The sequence below is a fragment of the Tamandua tetradactyla genome, chromosome 5 (assembly GCF_023851605.1).
Source record: "Tamandua tetradactyla isolate mTamTet1 chromosome 5, mTamTet1.pri, whole genome shotgun sequence".
Taxonomy (NCBI): domain Eukaryota; kingdom Metazoa; phylum Chordata; class Mammalia; order Pilosa; family Myrmecophagidae; genus Tamandua; species Tamandua tetradactyla.
The window spans coordinates 31,592,276-31,610,079 of record NC_135331.1 but is presented as its reverse complement, the minus strand read 5'-3'; the positions used below and the strand labels follow the sequence as shown (position 1 = coordinate 31,610,079).

The window sequence follows — 17,804 nt, the reverse complement described above, 5'->3', positions numbered from 1 at the left end:
CCAAGTCAGGCCCAATCTCTTATAGTGTCTGGGATCATTGTATACGCTTAATAAATGTTTACTGAAGGAATAACATGACGAAGATGGTGTTCTAGTTTGCTAGCTGCCAGAATGCAATATACCAGAAACAGAATGGTTTTAAAAAGGAGGAATTTAATAAGTTGCTAGTTTACAGTTCTAAGGCCAAGAAAATGTCCCAGTTAGAACAAGTCTATAGAAATGGCCAATCAAAGGCATCCAGGGAAAGACACCTTGGTTCAAGAAGGCTGATGAGGTTCAGAGTTTCTCTCTCAAGTGGAAGAGCACATGGCGAACCCAGTCAGGGTTCCTCTCACATCTGGAAGGGCACATGGCAAACACGGCGTCATCTGCTAGCTTCTTCTCTTGGCTTCCTGTTTCATGAAGCTCCCCGGAAGGCGTTTTCCTTCTTCATCTCCAAAGCGCTGGCTGATGGACTCTCTGCTTTGTGGTGCTGCAGCGTTCTCTTCCCTCTTTGAAACTCTCATTCTCCAAAATGTTTCCTTTTTTATAGGACTCTAGTAAACCAATCAAGACCCACCCAAATGGGTGGAGACACGGCTCCCCTAATCCAGTTTAACAACCGCTCTTAATTGGGAGACATCTCCAGGAAGATGATCTATCTACAGATTCAGACATACAGTATTGAATAGGGATTATTCTGCCATTTTACGAAATGAGATTTTGATTAAAATATGGCTTTTCTAGGGGTCCATACATTCTTTCAAACTAGCATAGATGGGTATCAAGAATTCAAGAGAACAACCGCCTGGGTTGAAATCCCAGCTCTACCACCTATCGGTATGTGACATGAAAACTTAACTTTTTATAGAATGATAAAATCGTGCAAACTTTTAAACCTTAACCCATTTGTAAAATGGGGTAAGCACCAAATGCACTCATAAGGCTGCTTCCTGTGATGATCAAATGAAACATTCTGTGTACTGTGCTGAAAAAGGCTCACTAAATGTTAGCTATGATTATTTTAAGTAGCCAATTAGTTGAGTGATTACATGTGTAATATATTTCCCACTAGATTTGCAAGCAAAGATCTTGTCTCTTGCTGTATAACCAGTCCCGGGTACAGGAGTTGGCATGTGGAAAGCAATTAATGTTTGATAGATAAATATATGAATGAGCTAGGACCCAGGCAATTCCACACTTCCCATTTCTTGGCAAGTTTTTCTTTTTATTTCTTTTTTCACAGAAAAGTCACAAAATTTATACAAGAAACCCCAAAATATGCTTTAACTAGATTTTCTTTAAAATTGTTTACATTTTGCTTTATTTGCTTAACCATTCTACATATCCATATAAATATACCCACAACACTTTTCTGAATTTTTAAAAGTTGGTGACATTGTACCCCTTACTTCCTAAATATTTCAGTGAATATTTCCAAAGAACCAGGATGTTTTCTTAATATAACACAGTACAATGATAAAAACTCAGAAAATTTAACATTGATACCATACATATTAGTAGTTATTCTGCAACCCTTATTCAAATGTCATCACCTGTGCCAGTATTATCCATTACAACTATTTTTCCCTTCTAACCTAGGATTCAGTTTAGCACTGCACATCACATTTAGTTGTCATGTCTCTTTAGTAACCTTTTGACTGCAAAATTTCCTTAGTTTTTCTCTGTCTTTCATGCCCCTGACATTTTTGAAGAGTATAGGTCAGTTATTTTGTAGAATGCCTCTTGATTTGGGTTTGTCAGAGGCTTCCTCCTGAGGTTGGGACTATGCATTTTCAGCAGAATTATCAGAGAAGAGATGCTGTGTCCTTTTCAGTGTGTCTTATTAGGAGACACATGATATCCACCTGACCCTTTCCTGATTATGTCAACTGTGATTACTTTGATCATTTTTTTCTACTAGGTTTTTGCCTCTATAAAATTACTCATTTTCCCTTTGTCATTAATTGGTAATTTATAGGAGACCCTTTTATTTTGTAAGTATCCTATGTCTCTAGTTTTGCCATCTACTGTTGATTTTCTAATTCTATCATGATTATTAGTTGGCATTCTACTATAAGAAAGAACTTTCCCTTCTTCCCCTTTCATTTACTTACTCACGTCTTTAGGTCAGTAAAGACTCATGGATTACTACTTTACTCACTTGGCTATAACCCAATAATATTATGTCTTTTGATGCCCAGATTATCCTTTTGAGTTAGCTCCTGTGTCCTAGGACACTTCCTCACATTCTTGTGCAACAGATGTTTTAGGCTCATATGAGGCTTTCCTCGTCCCAACCCTACAATCGACTTCTTCATGGAACCCCGATTTCAGGTTACGTGGGAAACATTCAATTGTCCCTGCATTCCTACGCTTCCTGCCGGCAGACGGAACCTTAGATCCGGGGGCCTAGGCAGGAAGTCAGTGCGTCGGACCCACCTTTTCCAGTTGGAGCCGGAAGTCCCTGTAAGGGGGGGCGGGTCCGCGTCAGGTGACCGGAGTTCGCGTGGGAAGGATCGTAGGTCCGTCCGGACCAACTGACTGGACAGACGGCAAATAGGCCACCGGCTGGCGTGTCCTTGGTGGCGTTATCTGCGCGGAGGAAGCAGGTATGTGGGAGCCGGGGCAGTGGCTAGGGACCGTCGAGGTTGGGGATCGAGGGACTATGTTGGGACTTCCGGAGGGCCGCGGGTCCCAGCGACAGCAAGCCCAGCCTTGCCCCGGGCCCTCCGCCTCAGCAGGTAGGTCGTGTTGACGTTGTGGTCTTCTTATGATTACAGATTGAGGAAACTGAGGCCCGAGAAGGAGCGGGGCTCCCGCGGGCTGTCCCATCCAGGCAGAGACTTACCTTACCCTAAGTTTCTTTTTGGCCCCCGCGCGGGGCTGCTTTCCTCAAGTGAAGGGACTTTTAACGAGTTTGTCCCGAGTGGAAAATCCGAGGCCGGGAAGCGTGTTGAACAGAGTTGTTTGGGAGTCAAAGACGTAAATTCTAGAACTCGCCGCTCACAGCTGGTTGTGCAGTTTTGACCAGATCCCTTCCTTGTGCTGGACCTCAGTTCCTCGCTTGTAAAGTGGGACAGTGTTTCTTTTTTTAAAAATTTTTTTTGTTTTTATTTTTTTTTTTACATGGGCAGGCACCGGGAAAACGAACCCGGGTCCTCAGACATGGCAGGCAAGCACTCTTACCTGCTGAGCCACTATGGCCTGCCCGGGACAGTGTTTCTCTTAATATGGTTGTACACCAAATGCTTCGAGATCTGCCAGGATACATGCTTTAAGATATAGATTTCTGGGCCGCATTTCAGGCCTCTGATTTAGAATCTCGATAGAAACTTGGGATTCTGCAGTTTGAACGTACTCTGGGGCATCCTGCAAGTACTGATTTTTGAAACCCATCGATCTTAAGTACTTCTTGCTGTGAAGACTTGATATCCATTTTTCGCTTTGAGGCAGCTGGAATCTGCAGAATCTTGAAAGAATGGGATGTTTAGTTGAGAAAAGACAGTACTGGAAGGGTACTGTGTTCAAATACTGAAGAATTACTATGGCAAAGAGGGCTCCTACGTCATCTTTGAGGATGAAAGAGACAGAACTAGGACCAATAGGTGAATTCTACTGGAAGATGAGATTTTGACTTAATAGAAGGATTTAATGGAGGAACTGTCAGAGGTGACCATCAATGGAATGGATTACCTCAAGAGGAAGAGAATTCTCTCTTGACAGAAGTTTACCAGTATTAGACTGAAGTCCTTTCTAACTTGAAAGTCTCTGATTCTAACTAGTTATTTTGACTCTTTCTGATACTGACTCTGCCCACAGGGTAAATGTGTTGTTTCTTTTTTCTGCCTCCTTTTCTTGAACCCCACCCCCACTCTCCATGCAGATCTCCTGGGAGCAGAGTCTTATGACCTTAAGTAATTTTTTCCTCCTTGTTCTGTGAACCATTCTTCTTTTCAGGGACTTTGGAATGGCCCAACATCTGATCCTGGCTCCTTAAATGTTTACTGAATGAAAGCAGGATGTGTTCCCCATTGTTTAGTAGCTTATTTTCTAAGGACACCTTAGAAATGCCCTTAAGTCTTTGCATTTGATCAGGAAAAGCCAGTGAGCTCTTTGGATCACAGAATTGAGGACTCTTGCTTGGAAGGGCCTCTTGAGGTTGTTCAGGCCAACTTCTCCTTCCTGGGACATAAATCCCTTTTTAATCCTCTCTTTTGCAGTGTGTGGTGTATTGTGCCAAATGAGAGAATTTTTGCATTTTGTTGCTAACTTTTCATCCAGTATAAAAAGTCAGTTTTCTGGATTTGACTTGCTGGTTCATTCTCACTTACATGTAATCTACGTATAATGTTTCTAGTATTTCATTAGTTAATCAAACATCAAAACTCCTTCCAAGTAGATCACTTAAAAGCCTGGTAGAATGTTTAAGTTGCTCTATGGGCAGAGATTCCATGTTATGACCCTATTCTGCTGACCTGCCAAAAAAAAGGTTGGGATTGAGCCAAGACTTCCTGCCTGTGTTTATCTACTTGCTTGTTTATGTTTCCTAGGACTTAAAAAAATTGTGAAATATTTGTTCAGATATTATCTAGGTGCTGGGTACAGTGATTTTAATTTGGTGGTGGGGAGATAAGTATTTTTGAAACGTCTCAGTTTGAAAGTTCCCCTTTGAAGAAGTACCTAAATTGGCTTTTCTTAAGTGTGTTCTTCAGACCAGTGGTCTGAAGAGATGCCTCTGAAAAAAATGGTTCTGTGGTAAAAATAAGTTTGGGAAAAATTTTTTACTATTATCCCTTCTTGGAGGTTCTCAGTGTATAGTACCACGTTAAAAGCGCTGGGAAGTCCTACAATAATTTTGTTTAATGTAGCTTTGTCAAGCTTATTTGATATGAAACTTTTTTTTTATGAGGCACACATTGGTATATTCTGACCTAAAGCGCAGGGGTCTGCAAACTATTGCCTTAAGGACCAAATCTGGCCATATTGTCTATTTATGTATGGCCCATGAGGTAAGAATGGTTTTTACATTTTTAAATGGTTGATAATAAATCAAAAGAAGACAGTTTCATGATTGTGAAAAATTATGGAAAACTCAGATATTAGTATCCATAATAAAGTTTTATTGGAACTCAGTCACACCCATTCATTTACATGTTATCTTTGGCTACTTCAATGCTACAGCTGCAGAGGTGAGTATATGCCTGAGAGAGCATATGGCACACAAAGCCTGAAGTATTTATTATTATATGACCCTTTACAAAAAAAGAAAATTGCTGACATCTGACATGCATTATTATAATTTTTAACTTTTTGTTTTGAAATAATTTTTGACTTAAAAATGTCACAAAAATAATACTCAAAGTTCCTGAATACCCTCCAGCTATCTTCCCCTAATGTTAACATCTTATGTAACCATATTAAAATTATCTAAACAAGTAAATAAACACTGGTGCAGTGCTACCAACTAATCTATAGACCTCATTCAGATTTTGCCTTTTGTTTCGCTAATGCCCTTTTTCTTGTCCAGGACCCAATTCAGGATCCTACATTGCATTTAGTTGTCACATCTGCCTAGTCTTTTCCAACTTGAAGCAGTTCCTGAGTCACCTTTTTTTTTTTTTTTTTTTTTTTTTTTTTTTGTCTTTGATGAGTGTAACGCTTTGAAGAAGACTGGCCAGTTGTTTTGTAATGAGTATCTCAATTTTAAAGATTCAACATTTTAAAGTGTGCAGTTCAGTGGTTTTTAGAATATTCACAAGGTTGTGCAACCATCACTACTGTGTGAATCCAGAACATTTCCATCACCCCCAAAGAAACCCTGAATAGCTATTAAAAACAGAAAATAGCAGTTGCTGTCAAGGATGCAAAGAAATAGGAACCCTAATACATTATTGGTGGGAATGAAAAATGGTGTAGCTGCTGTGGAAAAACAATTTGTAGTTCCTTAATGAGTTAAATATAGAACTACCATATGACCCCCAAAAATAGTATATACCAAAAACATCCAATATATACTTCTAATACCCAATATATACTAATATACCCAAAATATCCTATATATATATGTACTTATATTCCCAAAATATCCAATGTACCCCAACCCCAGGTACCCATATCTACCAATTTTAAACAATTTGCAACATTTGCAAATATTACTCCATCCATCCATCCACTCACCCACCCACATATATATTTTGATTATGTTTTCTTTTTTTTAATTTTTTATTTATTAAAAAAAATTATAAGAAACAAACATTCCCAACACATACACTCAGCAATTCACAATATCATCACATAGTTGCATATTCATCATCATGATCATTTCCAAGAACATTAGCATCAATTCAGAAAAAGAAATAAGAAGACAACAGAAAAATATAACAAACAGAAAAAAAAATTTTTTTACAGGCCATACCCCTTACTAATCCCTTTCATTGATCACTAGCATTTCAAACTAAATTTATTTTAACATTTGTTTCCCCCTATTATTTATTTTTATTCCATATGTTCCTCTCATCCGTTGACAAGGTAGATAAAAGGAGCATCAGACACAAGGTTTTCACAATCACACAGTCACATTGTGAAAGCTATATCATTATACAATCATCTTCAAGAAACATGGCTACTGGAACACAGCTCTACATTTTCAGGCAGTTCCCTCCAGCCTCTCCATTACATCTTGGATAACAGGGTGATATCTACTTAATGTATAAGAATAACCTCCAGGATAATCTCTCGACTCTGTTTGGAATCTCTCGGCCATTGACACTTTGTCTCATTTCACTCTTCCCCCTTTTGGTCGAGGTTTTCTCAATCCCTTGATGCTGGGTCTCAGCTCATTCTGGGATTTCTATCCCATGCTGCCAGGAAGATCCACACCCCGGTAGTCATGTGCCATGTAGACAGGGGGAGGGTGATGAGTCTGCTTGCTGTGTTGGCTGGAGAGGGAGGCCACATCTGAGCAACAAAAGAGGTTCTCTTGGGGGTGACTCTTAGGCTTAATTTTAAGTAGGCTTGACCTATCCCCTGTGGGGTTAAGTTTCATATGAACAAACCCCAAGACTGGGGGCTCAGCCTATAGCTTTGGTTGTCCACACTGCTTGTGAGAATATCAAGAATTCAACTTGGGGAAGTTGAGTTTTCCCCCATTCTCACCATTCCCCAAAGGGGACTTTGCAAATACTTTTCCACTCACTGATCAAATCACTCTGGGATTCATCAGGGCATCACCTGGACAAACCAACAAAATCTCATGTCCTATACAAAGTTCCATGTACTTAAGGTGTTCAATCAACTATCTACATAAGTTATATTAGGAGATGCACTAGTCAAAGTATAGATTTGTACCAAATAAACATTTTTTGCTTTAGTCTCACACATACGGTGACATTTTAAAATATTAATTACCATCTATTTTCAGCACACTGCAGTAATGACATTCTTTTGTTCTTCCTCATGCAAAAACATTTTTTAAATTTGTACATTTAGTCACTATCATTATACACTCTAGGCATTCCTAGATTACACCATCTCAATCTTTATCATCTATCTTTCTTTGTGATTTCATTTATGCCCCAGCCCTCCTCCCTCTATCATTCTCATATGCAGCTTCATTCAATGTTTTAACATAATTGTATTACAGTTAGGTAATATTGTGCTGTCCATTTCTGAGTTTTTATATTCAGTCCTGTTGCACAATCTGTATCCCTTCAGCTCCAATTACCCAATATCTTTCCCTATTTCTATCTCCTGATGGTCTCTGTTACCAAGAAAATATTCCAAGTTTATTCACTAATGTTAGTTCATATCAGTGAGACCATACAGTATTTGTCCTTTTGTTTCTGGCTAATCACACTCAGCATAAAGTCCTTAAGGTCCATTCATGTTGTTACATACTTCATAACTTTATTTTGTCTTACAGCTGCATAATATTCCATCTTATGTAAATGTCACAGTTTGTTTAGCCAACTGTCTGTTGATGGATATTCTGGCTGTTTCCATCTCTTGGTAATTGTTAATGCTGCTATAAACATTGGTGTGTAAATGTCCATTTGTGTCCTTGGCCTTGTGTCCTTTGAGTAGAGACAGCATATAGATGGGTCCAGTTTTTTAATCCATTCTGCCAGAGTATGTCTTTTGATTGGAGAGTTTAATCCATTAACATTCAGTGTTATTACTGCATGGGTAGTACTTTCTTCTCCTATTTTGCCTTCTGGGTTTTATATGTCATATCCAATTTTCCTTCTTTTTACCTTTACTCATAGTCTTCCTTTCTACACTCTTCTCCACACCTCTCTTCTGTCTTCGTATCTGTCTCTAGCGTTCCCTTTAGTATTTCTTGCAGAGCTGGTCTCTTGGTCACAAATTCTCTCAGTGATTTTTTTGTCTGAAAATGTTTTAATTTCTCCCTCATTTTTGAAGGACAATTTTGCTGGATATAGAATTCTTGGTTGGCAGTTTTTCTCTTTTAATAATTTAAATATATTATCCCACTGTCTTCTTGCCTCCATGGTTTCTGCTGAGAGATCTGCGCATAGTCTTATTGGGCTTCCCTTGTATGTGATGGATTGCTTTTCTCTTGCTGCTTTCAGGATCCTCTCTTTCTCTTTGACCTCTGGCATTCTGATTCTTAAATGTCTTGGAGTATGTCTATTTGGATCTATTCTCTTTGGGGTATGCTGCACTTCTTGGATCTGTAATTTTAAGTCTTTCATAAGAGTTGGGAAATTTTCAGTGATAATTTCCTCCATTAGTTTTTCTCCTCCTTTTCCCTTCTCTTCTCCTTCTGGGACACCCATAACACATATATTTGTGCGCTTCATATTGTCTTTCAATTCCCTCAGTCCCTGCTCATATTTTTCCATTTTTTTTCCTATAGTTTCTGTTTCTTGTCGGATTTCAGATGTTCCGTTCTCCAGTTCAGAAATCCTATGTTCTGTCTCTCGAAATCTACCATTGTAGGTTTCCATTGTTTTTTTTTCCATCTCTTCTACTGTGTGTTTCATTCCCGTAAGTTCTGTGATTTGTTTTTTCAGACTTTCAGTTTCTTCTTTTTGTTCTTTCCTTGCCTTCGTTATATCCTCCTTCAATTCATTGATTTGGTTTTTGATGAGGTTTTCCATGTCTGTTCGTACATTCTGAATTAATTGTTTCAGCTCCTGTATGTCATTTGAATTGTTGGTTTGTTCCTTTGACTGGGCCATATCTTCAATTTTCCTAGTGTGATTTGTTATTTTTTGCTGGTGTCTAGGCATTTAATTACCTTAATAAGTTTATTCTGGAGATTGTTTTCACTTCTTTTATCTAAGGTTTTCTTGCTGGATGAATTTGTTGTCTTTCTGTTCTTTGACATTCCGTTCAGCTTTATCTGGACCTTTAGCTTAAGTTTTGTTTAACAGAGAATTTTTCAGTTCTTGTTTTCTTGTTTCTTGCCCTGCTTGTGTGGTGCCTTTCCCACACACACACTTAGGAGGGTCTACTTAGATATTATAGACCCCAGCCAGATTTTCCCAGACCTAACTGGCCTCCTATCAGCAGGAAAGAGTAACCTGCATCAGTTTTCCCTGAGGGTGAGACCCAGCAGGTTGAAAGACTTTCCTGTGAAGTCTCTGGACTCTGTTTTTCTTATCCTGCCCAGTACGTGGCGCTTGTCTGACTGTAGGTCCCACCAGCATAAGATGATGTGGTACCTTTAACTTTGGCGGACTCTCCTTTCTGGGGGCGTGGTGGAGACAGAGGAGAGGTTGTAGGCTGGTTTTAATGGCTTCAAATTACCAAGCCCTGGTGTCTGAATTCCTTGATGGAGGGATTCCACCTGAGTTGGGCTTCACCCCTCCCTCCCCTGGGGAAGGCACAATCTCCAGATAAGCCCCCAAAAGAGCTCACTTCTGCCTATGCCTGGGGCAGTTGCAGCCTGAAAAGTCCTACCGCTGTATCCAGAGGCAGTCAAGCCTTTGTAGATACACAGCCACAAAACCTCTGTTTCCTTCTCCCCCCCCCCCCCTTTTTCTGTCAGTCCTGCCCCCTTGGTGCTGGGGCAAAAATGAGCAACCTCCGCTTTGATCAGGTTTGCCTAAGCTGGGGACCTATTTTTAGTAGTCAGAATTTGTTAATGAGTTCCACAATTGGCGTTTGATTGTGCCCAGTCCCTGCTGCTGGTAAAGTCCTTTCCTTTCCCCTCTGGGAAGCTGCCTGTGGGGGAGGGGTGCTGGCCGCCTTAGCTTTGGCAACTCACGGTTCTGGGGGGTGCTTGCAGCCGGTCCAGCTGATCCAGACTGGGGTACACTGTGTGTCCAGTCACTGTCGTGGCTCCAGGAGCTGTTCTGTACTGTTTCTGGTTATTTAGTAGTTGTTCTGGAGGACGAACTAAATGCGCACATTGTTAAGCCGCCAGCTTGACCCGGAAGTCTGATTATATGTTTTCTGAACATCTGAGAGTAGGTTGTAAAAACCAGTTCCTCACTGTTAAAAAAGCTGAAAAGAGATCAGACTTCAATTAGAGATATGAATGCGACTGAGAAAAACTTCTTGACTAAAAGAGGGGATAGAAATGAAACAAAATAAAGCTTCAGTGGCTGAGAGATTCCAAATACAGTTGAGAGGCCATTTTGGAGGTTATTCTTATGCGTTATGTAAATATCCCTTTTCAGTTCTTTTTTGTGTTGGAGTAGCTATAGAGGTAAATGCTTGAAACCACTGAACTGTAATCCGGTAGACTTGATTCTTGAAGATGACTGTACAACGATGTAGCTTTTACAGTGTGACCGTGTGAAAACCTTGTGACTGACACTCTCTTTATCCAGTGTATGGACAGATGAGTAAGGGGGAAAAAAAAAAGACAAAAAACAAATAAATAATGGGGGGTAGTGAGTATGGGATGTTTTGGGTGTTCTTTTTTACTTTTATTTTTATTGTTTATGGAGTAATGAAAATGTTCAAAAATCTATTGATGCTGAATGCACAACTATATAATACTATGAACCACTGATTGTATATTTTGATTATATGATACGTGAATATATTGCATTATTAAAAAGTATGTTCCTTGGACACAGAGTACTTCATGTACATTTTCTAAGAATAAGGCTATTCATTTATGTAACCACCTTAAGGTATCAAGTTCAAGAACTGTAACCGCCTTAAGGTATCAAGTTCAAGAACTTTAACACTGATATAAAATTTAGAGTCTAGATTCCATTTTTCCCCAGAGCCTCCATGTCCTTTTGAGCCTTGTTAAATCTTGTCCAGGATCACGTATTAGATTTAATTAAGTCATTTTATGCATTGCATTTAACTGACATTTTCAAACGTCTCTTTAATTGTTCTTTCTTTTTGAAAGTTTCAAATTAGTTTCAACCACCAAACTGTCTTCCACAACAGTTGCACCATTTTACATTGTTGCCAACAATGCTTGAATGTTCCATTCTTCTAACATGTTTTCCAACACTTGTTATATTCCTTTTTTCATAATAGCTGTTCTAGTCGGTGTGAAGTGTTATTTCATTGTTAAATGTTAAATCATTTTGATTTGCATTTCCCTAATTGCTAATGATGTTGAGCATCTTTTCATATGCGTTTTAGCCATTTGTTTATCTTCTTTGGAGAAATGTCTATTCAAGTCTTTTGCCCTTTTTTAAAAATTGGATTGTTTGTTGAGTTAAGCATAATATTTTCAAGTCTCGTATATGCTGTAGCATGTATCAGTACTTCGTTCTTTCTTGTGGCTGAATAATATTCCATTGTATGTATATACCACATTTTGTTTATTCATTCATCAGTTGATGGACATTTGGATTGCTTCCATCTTTTGGCTAGCATGAATAACACTTCTATGAATAATCATGTGCATGTTTTTTTTATGTGATCATGTACTTTCAATTCTCTTGGAAGTGGAAGTGCCAGATTTAATGACAACTCCACATTTAACTTTTTGAGGAGTTGTCAAACTGTTTTCCCCACCTCTATTTTGCATTCTCACTGGCAGTGTATGAGTGTGCCAATTTCTTCAACTTTTTAATGAGATTTTGAAGTAATGAGGTTTTACTGACTGTATACAAACAAAAGCAAAACTCTTTCGTAAACTTTTCTGATAAGAAAGAAAAGGCAGGAACACTTGATCCCTGTTTGCAAGTGAGGATCCTAGCTTGGTGAGTGGCAGAGCTGAGGCTCACACCAGATCCTATGGCTCCAGATTGCTCCTTTCACTGTATATTAGACATCCAAAACCCTTCACTCAGATCTGTCTGGTCTGAAGATCTTTTCTTTAATACACAGTATTTTCCCCAGTTATATTGGTTTGATCTGAAATAGGCAAATCTTTGTCTTAATCACATACATTCATTGAGCATCTCCTCATTGTCAAGCACCATGCTGTCTCTCTAACTGGAGCAGGCAATGGACACTTCAGTGGATGATTCTCTGTGTGAATAGTATGTCTAGTAGAGGTGGGCACCAATTTGGGAAAACCTGAACCTTGTCCTGGTTGCTGATCCTTTTCTGTTTGTTTTATTTAAGAGTTTTGGGCAATACTTACTTAAAACAAAAATTACTTACTCCAGACATTTCCAGTTCTGAAATATGTAATCACTGAAGAATGTCTTGTTCTTTTAGGGTACTGATTTCCACATTTTTAATTGGCGAGATTGACACATACCAAGTTTTGCAGTTGTAAATACTCCAGGACATCAGATCTATCAACCCATGTACATTTATGGTGCTTCTGAGGTGCCTGGCCCTGTGCTGAGTAAGGCACTTAGAAGCTGGGTCTGGCCTTGGGGAGACAGAAACATGTTCAGGTCTCTAAATGTTAAGCACATTGGCTTGGGAGTTGGGAAGCTTTGCCTCTGACTGGCCCTATGACCATGGTCAAGTCACCTAACTACTCTGAGCCTTAACTTCCCCATCCTAGTGGAGGCTAATGACTATCAGTAGTGTCTACCTCATAGGGTGAAAACTAAAGAGAATACATGAGCAGAGTGTTAGCTGATGTTATTCATAGTGAAAATAAATATAACAAGTGCCCCCTGGTTTTAACACAGGGGAGAGATCTGATTTGTCTAGATAAAGCTAATTATGTCCCATTCTGGATTTCCTCTTAGCATATAAATACATAGTTCTGATAACTCATTTCTGCCTTCAAGGAGCAATGTGTATTCATTCAGCAAATTAACCAATTGCATCTTAAGATTGCATAGCTCTATGGAGAATATGAAAAAGCAGTAGACCTTCAGTATTCTCAGAGAGACTTGACAAGGGAGGGGAATTAACATTTCTTGGGCTCTTGTGTCCATTCCTGTTTTAGTGTTAATCCCTACAACTATCCTGTGAGGAAGATAGTTACCCCGTTTTCACAGATGAGTAAAACAAAGGCTCGGAGAGTAAATAGTTGGTTAGGAATCATGAATTAGTGTAAGAACTAAGACTTGAACCCAAGCCATCAGATTCCTCTGTACCATGCTGGTTTTTAAAGACAAAAGCCTATAGGGTGTGTCACAATGGCTCAGCAGGCCGAGTCATGCCAGAGACTCAGGTTCAATTCCTGGTCCCTGCCCATGTGAAAAAAAAAAAGCCCATAAAATGTTCTAGTGATACTAGAAACAGCAAAAAGCAACCTCTTGAATAGCCCTTAAAATTAGCTTCTGACATTGGTGGTCTAAATCCCATTTCACCATTTCTTATGAAGCCTTAAAACCAAACAGAAAAAAACGTTTGGATTCAGAAATAGTGGAAGAGAAGAAAGTGTGAAAAAGCAAGAACACTTGACCCTGGAAACTCCTCTTAAATATTTGCTGTATTTGGAAATTGCTGTATCTCTAGCACAGTGAGTGAAACATAATGGATCTCAGTAAGTAGTTAGTGAATAAGTTAGTGGACTTAAAACATCTTTCCAAACTGCCAGAAATTATACTATTTTTCCCATTTGGTTTAACAAATATTCTCTTTTGCAGAACATGTCATTGGAAAACATGTGAGGAAACAAGCACTCTTATTTATTGTTTCCGGGAAATTTGCATAATTTGGCACATCATTCCTATGTTATTCATAGTGAAAATAAAAACATAGCAAATATTTTTCCTGGGGGGCAATTGGACACTGTCTATCTGAATTATAAAATATACCAGTGACCCAGCAGTTCTACTTCTTAGATTTATCCTGAGGATAGAGTCTAGTACTGTTGGCCTACAAGGAATGGAGTGGCTGGTGCCAAGTATGAGAGAGAGACTTCGATTTATATCCTTTTGTATCTTTTGAATTTTGAGCCATGTAATATGTTATTTATTAAGAAATAAATCAGTAAATTTCAGAAATGCTCCAATCTCTGGGAGAATTATTCTACTAAGGATCATTTACACTTTACTGTGAATTTCCTTAGGTTACTTTCCTTTTTGTCTTCTACTGAGAGCTGAAGGGATGGGACCTTTAACTTTTTACCTTATTTTCTTCTGATTATTAAAACAATAACTCAGAACTCACTATTGAAAAACTGAGAAGTTCAAGTTAGTGCTTAAAAAAACTTAAATTTTCACATAATTCCACTATATGTGTGTATATATAGTTTATATAAACTATAATTTATATTTTTGACCTCTTTTAGTTTTTTCTGATAATGTGATATATAGTTTGTTTTTCACTTAACATTTAATTATGTAATTTAAATCCTCATGTAAGCAAAATCTCTACATAAATATTTTGAGTAATGTGTATCTATCATGTGGATGTATTAGTTTACTTAATCATGGAGTGGGATGGAGAGGAGAGAAGGAGTCATTGGAATCATGAGGCCTGTTGGAATGTTAGGCAGATCTGGGTTAGGTGCTCCACTAGGGAGCGTAAAGGCCAGGGCTAAAGGGCAGTAGGAATCTTAGCTTCCTTTAATAAATGGCATGTGGTTCACCAGTCTGGCCCCTGCCTTCTTTTCTGCATCAGTCCCAGCCCTTACTACCCTAACCACCCTTAGATGTGCCCTGGACTCCACCCACACTGTTTGGCGCTGTGAGTTGTCCACTTGTAATACCTTCTGTATCTACCTGCTCCCCAGCATCCATGCCTTCATGCACTCTACATATCCCTGTCAGCACGTGGTATGCTGGGTTGACTTGTTTGCTGGGCTGTGTCCTGAATGCCTGTCAGATAATAGGAGCTTAATAAATTTTGAAGGCAGGAGAGGGTTTAAGTTGATAGGGAGATTAGAGGTTATGAGAGAAAAGGGCCGGCACAGACCCAAGGAATGGAGGCTAGTCCTCTCAGCTTCCTGTTCTTCTGGACCTGAATGTCCATCCATCCCCTTGGTCCTGTCTTTGAGGACCAGCCTCTGCCAGCTAGCCTTGGAGACCTAAATACCAGTTAAAGTCCAAATTTTAGAGCTTGATTTCTGTGTGTTCTGAGTTCCAGTCAAATTACTCAGAGATTTCTTCTCACTCCAATATTCTGTGAGTGTGAGGTAGACATTCTTGGAATGCAGGGCTCATCAGTGCTTACATGTGGTCCAGCAGCAGCAGCCCAACAAGCAGTGCAGATAGGAGTGTCAACGTTTCTGGCAGAAAGCTTCTTTGTGAATAAGCATGTGCCCACAGGAACAAGACCTCTGTTGGGTCCCCTTTCAGATTGTGCCAGTTTTTTATCACCCAAATTTGTATCTTCCTAACTAGGATTAACATTTCTATGAGACTCTGGGCAAACTGAAGAATTCTTAGAGGTAATTATGCAGAGAACGTAGATTATATATGCCTTCAGTCCCGTAGATCCTAAGAGTTAAACCGGAGAATGCTAAAAAGAGATTTCCTCATAAGTTCGAGTTCTTTGGCGTTTTCTGTTGGCATATACAACTCTTGGATTTTCTCCTTGCTCAGTTCCTTTGAGGTGGGCCGGGGCAGGTGGACCAAAGACCATCTCTGGGAAGGTAATAAGATGCTGGGTCAATCAACTTAGCTGCCAGGATCTGCATTCCTGAGGGATCATTAAGTATTGCAAGTCTGCCCTAATTCCAGGATCATGTGTGTCATCCTGGACATCACAAATTGGGAATGTTTTTAAAAATAAGATGTGAACTTGTTTCTTACATGTTCAGCTCTGTCCCCAGGTGGACCTGGTGCTTGCTGGTATGAGATCTCAGCTGACTTACCTCCCACCTCCCAAGTTTACCTGACTTTGATGTAGTCCCTTTGGACTACATTGTTGGGCCTGTGCATTCTGTAGGATAGGCCACAAGGTGACTGTCTCGCTTTGAGTACTGCTGTACTGGTGGTATAGCTTTGTGGTTTTGTTAGTTCTCTGTTCTAGAGCTGAGTTTCTAAAACTTTGCTCATCAAAGAATCATCTGGAGTGGAGTTGCAACACTTAGTTTAAAAGTACAGATATTTGGGCTCTATATCCAGATTTTAAATCATTGAGGGGGGTTAGGAACCTGTTTCCTGGGAATTTGCTTTGTTTAGGAAAAACAAGCAAGAAGCAAATGAATTTGATAGTTAAGAAATTATAATTATCCTTGTGCCTTCCTTAGCTCCTGTTCTACACTTCAGGACCACGATTTGGTCTTGCTCTTGCTCTTGCTCTTTCTTGTAAACACCACTCCACCACCCTTGTTGGCAGCACCAGGCCTCCACTGTAGTTTGTACTGGGAAACAGTTGGTTGAGAGAATAAATTGATGAGTGGTGATTTTGCCCTGTACTCACTTCAGAGAGCTTAGAAGTTACATGATGAATTTGAGGGAAAACAGACAAGGAATTTAATTTTGTGCATTTAAAGGGATAACATTTAAGAGTGGAAAGAGCCCTGTAGGTCATACTGGGAAGTCTGAATTTGTCACTGTACGGTATTCTGATCTAGGGGAAGGTGTCTGTCCTCCCTGACCTGATGTCCCCACAAATGGATGAGGATCAGAAGCAATGATAGACGTGAATGTGCTTTGAAAAATAGAAAGTGGATTCAGGTCAGGGGTAAAGAATGGTTACTAGGGTAATGAAAGAGGTACAGAACCAGCCCCAATGAGGTTGCTATGTTGTCAAGTCAAAATCTGTAGGTCCTACAGGGACCAGACATATTTTTAGCAGGATGCAGCTCAGGTATGCTTAGAGTCTGCTTCCTTTTTGATCTGTCTAGTTCCTGAGATGACCAGGCCATTTAGGACACTGTGTCTTCTGGACCCCTGTCCTAGTCATGCTGGGCCTATGAGACTATAGCTACATTCTGTGGTTCTGCAGGTACTTAGTGAAAAGTTCTCTGGAGATGCTGCTCACCTCTGCCATGCTGCCCTCGAGTGGTGAGATTACTATGCATGGGAGCAGGGAGAAGGTGAGGAGAGGAGGCTCCAAGATTATGGATGTGTTGCCCTGGGACCTGTGCTATGTAACGGGGGCGGGGGGGGGGGTTGTGAGCTGCTGGCCAGGGAGTTGACCGAAATCTGTCACACACATGATTTTTACTCAGCAAATATTAATGTCTCCTAGAATGAGGCTTTAGGGCCCTGGTAGGCTCTAGGTGCCATGTGGCCAGTCTACTAGGAATTAGAATAATAGTCTTTATAGTCTTATTATTTAGAGATCCACTGAGAGTTGGGATACACAGCCCTAACCCCTGCCTGCTAGAAGGCTAGCTTCCCCTGAAATCTCTGAGCTAACCTGTTACTGTCACCTGATCATTTCCACCCCTGCCTCCTACTTTGATTTTGGCAGTTCCCTTATGCCTGTTGTGTAGGAGTGTGGGCCATGCAGAACCTAGGTGAGCGCTGGCAGAGGAGAGGGCAGGGACCAGCGGAAGGTGGTATGTGTGAGCACCTCCCCAACAGCAGGGCCCTCCAGGTCACTGTGTGATCCCATAGGGTCAC

The 17,804-nt window shown here is 40.0% G+C and overlaps 1 protein-coding gene across 3 annotated transcripts in view; it reads left to right on the top strand.

Annotated features, from left to right (window-relative positions):
* The first annotated feature begins 2,439 nt into the window (after positions 1–2,439).
* RNF185 (ring finger protein 185) overlaps positions 2,440–17,804 on the top strand; it is a 32,933-nt gene continuing 17,568 nt past the window's right edge. The window contains exon 1 of one of the 3 annotated variants that reach the window (XM_077160516.1): positions 2,440–2,591. The gene's annotated coding sequence lies outside the window, so the exon portion shown is untranslated. The other 2 variants (XM_077160517.1, XM_077160518.1) reach the window with 2 other exon arrangements.